We start from the raw sequence: 5,842 nt of genomic DNA, 5'->3' as shown, positions 1-5,842 counted from the left end.
CCCAAAACTTCCTTTTTGTATTCTTGGTCTTTCCAGTAAAAGGGGAACCCATTAGCGATTTTTTAATAGAGTAGTAACAGTCTGATGGGCAACTCAAATGAATTGGCTGCTTACTACTTCCCTAATCATGCGATGTCTTACTTTCACATGAAGGATCAGAATCTCGTTTCTTCTTAAATGAGACTTTTGCTTTTGAGGAATAGTCCCTTGCTTATCCTAGATTGTCAGCAATAAGCCAAGAAAAACGGAGGAGGTGCAGGGCTTCAGACTATTTTTCATTTCGTTTCTATTAATGCAGCTGTTGATACTACCAGCATTGGAACCTGCAGTTTAATGTGGACATTTTTAAAAGCTGCTTGTGGGAGGGAGAGTAGAAAACCTTAGCCAGTATTTTGTTTCCTTTTGCTTTGTGTTTCTTTTTTTTTTTTTTTTTTTTCTCCAGGAAGCAGGTGGCAATCTGCTTTATTCCCCAACTTCCTTTTCCCAGTCTGATCCTTGGACCCGCTGCAGTGGAGTCCGCTTTTGTTGCCCATCTGCACTGCAGCATCCACAATAGCTCTTGTACAGGGTATCAGATATGTGCCTTTCAGTGCTGGGTTCAGATTGCAGTCGAAGTGCCGACTTTGAACCAGTGTACAAAAAAAAAAATAATAATAAAACCTCCCAGGTGCTGAGGCGAGGAGGAGCTCCGCTGACCGGGAGCGCCAGCCAGCTCCTGAGCACGGGTAGCGAGAGGCCTGGGCCACGTCTCGAGTAATGCCTTTTCTTTTTATTTTGTTTCTTGAGGTGGGGTGGGATTTCCTTTTAAAAAAAAAAAAAAAGCCATTCCTGAAGTTGGGGAGGGGGCGTGGAGGGAAGAAATCTGATCATTCCTCAGTGCTACCTGTTTCTGTCCTGTGTGGCTGTTCAGCTGTAGACAGCAGGAGAATAAAGTACACTGAGACAGTAGTGGAAACAAACCCGTGTCTGTCCTCTTTGTTGGGGCTCTGGGGGTTTTGTTCACTCCAGGGGAGCAGCTGCTGGCTTGGGGGGAGCGCGAGCACCCCTTGGGCTTCCTTCGGGCTCCTGCAGAGCTGCTTTTGCTGCGGCCGTGCAGGTAGAGCCCTCCACGGTGGCTCCTCTCCAGGGGCTGCCCCAGCACCACGTGGGGACGTGCCTGGGGCCGTGTCCAGCTCCCTGCCCTGCCCCGGTGCCTTGGCACGGGGACGATGCCCTCGAGGAGTGCCCAGCCGGGCTCCCGTTACCGGAGCTCTGCCGTTCCCTCGGGCACACCGAGCGAAGGCTTCCCCCAGCAAGGACCTGATCGGCGGCGACATTAACGGCGCCTGCGGAGGACCCAGCCGCTAGCAAACCGGTAGGCCCGATTTATTTACCTTCTAAATAAGAGCCGCTTTATTTTGGTTTTCGTTACTTTTTTGCTGCTTCGTTTGACAGAGCCGCTGCTGCTCCCCCCCCCCCCCCCCGCCAGCCGCGGCCCCCGCGGTGCTCTGAGACGGCGTGGGTGTGCGGCGGCCGCGCGCTTCCTGCGGGGAGCCGGGGGTGACAGTGGCGTGGCGGCAGCGTGGCGGCTGCCATCTGTGCCACCGAGCACACGGGGGGCGAGCGGGGCCCTGGGCGATGCCTCCCGGGGACGGTGCTCGGCCTCCTCCCAGTGCTCGGCCCCATCCGCCCCACGGGTACCAGGCCCCGGGGAGCAGCTGTGGGCAGGAGATGCCCGAATCCTGCTCGGGGCTGGGAGAGGAGCGAGGTGAAGGCGCTCGGCTTTCTGCTCCCGGGGGTGACAGCGGGGCCCTGGCCCCGTTTCAGCACGGGGATGCTGCCTGGCACCCAGCGGGCTCAGGGCCTGGTGGCTTCAGCAGCTGGCGCTCGCTCCCCGGTGCCACCGCGCTTTGGGCTGAGCCGTTCCCCGTTTCACCATTTTTTAGCCGTTTTTTAGCCCTGTTGTTCCCAAGGCTCTGGCTGCAAGCGGAGCAGGAGCTCAACACGCAGCAGTGGGAATTTGGTGAATCCCCTCCTGTCGGGTACCCGGGGCGCTGGAGGAAGCCGTGCTGCAGGTGCCCGGAGCCAGGTTGGGCTCTGCGGGGCCCGGGGGGGTTCTGTGCCCCCCGGCCGTGCGGTGCGGCTCTCCCCCAGCCCCTGCGCCCCCCTGCACAGCCACGGGGCCTCACCTGAGCCCGAGGGCAGCACGGGAACCACAGAGCTGTGATGGTGAATGTCTGCTGCTGCTGCCCTTCTTGGTGCGAGCTGTGATGGCTTGACACAAAGGTTTGTGGCCGCGTCTTAGCGAGGTTTGTGCTTGGAACCACAGCTCTGGGGCAGCTCAGAGCCCTGCCAGGCAGATCCTGGCCCCCCAGGTCACAGCTTCCATGGGCTGACAACACAAACGTCGCCTTTGGACCAAGCACGAAGATGGGAGCACGTGGATGAAGGGACTCAGGGTCTGCAGGGGACTTGGGCACCCTCCTCCACCCACCCTGCCATGGCCCCGGGCTCTCCTGGGGATGCAGAGGGGCCAGAACCGGGCGATGCCCCCAAAGCACCGGAGCCCTGCGTGGCAGGGAGATGAGCTCAGCGTCGGCCTCTCGAATGCCTGGTGCTCTTCTTTCAGACAAGTGCTGCTCCGCAACGGGCACAGATAAGCCAAGTGGAAAACGATCTGAGGTTTTCCACTCTAAGTGGCCGTGTGGCAGAGTGATTAGGTTCTCTGCACAATGATGCATCTGCGCTGGTCTAACCTCGCTGCTTAAAATAGCGCTTCTGCCAGCGTGGCTGTGGCTGCTGGTGTAAATTGAGTTCCAGAGCCCTGCGCTAGACCCTTGTGAGCGAGCAAAAAGCGATGGGCAAATTACTGCTCGTCCCAGGGGCAGCGGCCCAGGCGCTGTGCGAGGCTCTTCCCTAACACACAGCGATGGCCTGGGCCCGAGCCCTGCACGCGGCCCCTCCGTGGGGCTGGGGGGGCTCAGGCTGTGCCCCCTGTGCTGCCGCCCGTGAGGGCTGCGCAGCCCCCACGGCACCTGCCGCCTTTGCACACACGCATGGGTGAGGCCTCGCTGTTTTCTTTGCGTCAAAATTAACTTCAAACCTGATGGAAAACCTTAATTTGCACTTCAAAGTGCTTTGCAGCAATCTGTGAGCATGAGCAGAGCCTGAGCTGGTGCTCCTTTTTTTTCTGGGCCCTGTTTGCGGCACAGCCCAGCCCCGTGGCTCCCGCTGCCCCTCGCAGGGTGACCGCTCCTGGGCTCACCGGGGCTCTCCTGGGGCACCCCCCGGGCCCTGTTCCTCCTCTCTCGGCCATGCACCAGACGTGACGCGCTGCCTTCCTGGCAGAAATTCAGATGGAAATGGCTCTGCTCTGCTCGCAGCAGCCCATTAGCAGCCCGATGCCTGTCCTGGCTGCGGGGCAGCATGAGCGGGGGGAGGCAGCGGCAGCGCATCCATCTCCAAAAACCTCCGGGGCCTAACGCTGCGATTTTGGCTCAGGAAGGCCCAGCACCGTGCCCAGCTTTGGCTCCAGCCCTGGGGCTGCCTCGGCATTCCCCACGGGACCTGCTGATGCAGGGTGGCGGGGGTCCGGCCCCGCTGCCAACCACCCCTCTCCCGCTCCAGGAGCGAAGCTCCCGGGTGCCGAGTGACGTCCGCTGAATCACCGACGAGCCGCATCCAGGCGCTGATGCAGCCGCGCTATACATAGCGCCGGGAGGGGGGCTGCGCAGGGGGGGCAGGATGGGGTCCCCCGGGAGTGCCTCTGCCAGGGCTTTTGCTGCTGTCTGCTCTCGGTGGGGACGGGGCTGCCGCGCTCAGCCCAAAGCACGGCGTTGTCCTTGCCGCTGCCCTGCCCCGACGCCTCTGCCCCCAGCCCCAGCACGAGCCGTCGCGCGGTGGAGGCAGATGGAGGGGCCGGGGATGGTTCTGGTGCTGACGTCTCCGTCTCGCCTCCGTCACCAGCGCCTGAATGGGAGCGGAGCCGCCCAAACCGCGAGCTGGGATGCGGCTCCTGGGCTCCATCTCGCACCCGAGGGCCTTGGCAGGGATTTGCACGCCTGGGGGGCTGGCGGCGGTGCCGTGGGTCCATCCGTGTGGTGCCGTGGGTCTGTCCTCGTGGTGCTGTGGGTCCGTCCGGCTGCTCCCAGCTTCCAGACTGGCACCGGGCCCCACTCCCCCAGCCGGGGGCTGCCGGGGTTTGCCCCCAGAGCGGGGCTGAGCTCGCTGGGGGTGCCCTCGGAGGCAGCGGCAGCAGCAAAAGCAGAGCAGCTATTAATAACCCATGTGCAGCAAAGTGAAAAAAACGCAATTCCATAATGGAAGCGGCTCCGAGGGAACAATTCAGGGAATAAAATGTTCTCCCAGCCCCCACAGCATGTGGCTGCGGCTCTGCTCAGCCCTCGGCCCCACCGCCACGGGGCCGTGCTGGGAGATGAAAGGAGCCCCCCCACCCCCCCCGCCCCCTGCCCCAACGGGGGCCGGGGGCAGCCCCGGGCACTGCCCCAGGGCTCCGGTACCGGGGGGGCTCCGGTCCCCGTGGCGCCGCTCGGGGGGGGAGCCGGGGGGCTGCAGCGGGCGGGGGCCGGGGCGCGCCGCCCCCGGGGGGGCACTGCCCTGCTCCGGGACCGGCACCGGGACCGCGGCCGGGCCGGGCGGGGGCGGCCCCGGAGCGGAGCCGCGTCCCGGCGGGCGGCACCGGCGCGGCCCGGGGCGGTACCGGCGCGGCCCGGGGGGAGGGCGCTGGCGGCCGCCCGGTGCCCACGTGGTTTCTCGGTGGCTCCGGAGCGGAAGAAACGGCGGCGGCCGGGGCCGGGGCTGCGGCGGGGGCGGTCGGGACCGGGACCGGGACCGGGACCGGGGCTGACACCGGCACCGACACCGCGACCGGGGCCGGGGGGAAGGAGCCGCATCCCGGCGGGCGCCGCCGCCGCAGCGCCTCCCGGTGCTCGCCGCCCCTCCCGGTGAGTGCGGGGCCTGGGCCGGGGGCGGGCAGCGGGGGAGGGAACCGGAACCGGGCTCCCCCCGCCCGGGCCGGGCTCGCCGCGGCCCCGCTGCTGCCCGGCGGCTCCCGGCCTCCTCGGGCCCGTTCCCGGCCCCGCTGCCGCCCCCTCCTCCGGCCCGGCCCCCTCCCGTTCCCGGCCCCTTCCCCGGCCCCGCCGCCATCCTCGCTCGCCCCCCCCGGGCCCCGTCTTTGTCCCCATCCCCGCCCCGTTCCCAGCCCCGACCCCTCCTGCGCCTTTGTCCCCGGCTCCATCCCCGGCGCCGACCCCCCCCGGTTCCCCCTGCCGCCCCCTGCCCCCCCCCGGTGCCGTGCGGGCTCCCCGGGCAGCCCCGGCCGGGGGGAGCGTGGGGGGGGGCTCGGGACCGTGCCGGGGCTCGGGGCGCGCTGCCGGGGGCGCCGAAGAGCCGCAGACCCCGGGGTCGCGGGGTGCCCCCCCCCCCCAGCCTCGTGCACACGCACGTGCGCGCCGCCGCACCGGGGCCTCGTGCCCGCCGCGCCCCCGGGGCGCTCCCCGGCGCCGCTCCGGGACCCCCGGGCTCGCCGCTTCTCCCGGGGTGCGCCCCCTGCCCGCTCGCCCCCCTCGTACCTGCACGGCCGCCAGCCCCCCCCGCAGCCCCCCAGCCCTGGGGAGCCGGGTGCCGGAGCTGGCCCCGTCCCTGCCCGCTCCCGTGGCCGTGCCGGGGGGGCCGCAGCCCCGGTTTCGCTCTCTTTAACGGCGTCCCCAGGCCTCCAGGAGGGGCCGGCTGCCGGCAGCCAGGAGGGAGCGAAGCCACCCGGAGCCTCGGGGACCTCCTGCCTCCATGGAGCCCGATGCCATCGCCGCCGCCTCGCGCTGAGCCTCTCGCGGCCGACCCGCCG

This window comes from Netta rufina (genome assembly GCF_964035555.1).
Source record: "Netta rufina genome assembly, chromosome: 24".
NCBI lineage: Eukaryota > Metazoa > Chordata > Aves > Anseriformes > Anatidae > Netta > Netta rufina.
Note: the sequence above shows the minus strand (reverse complement) of the source record.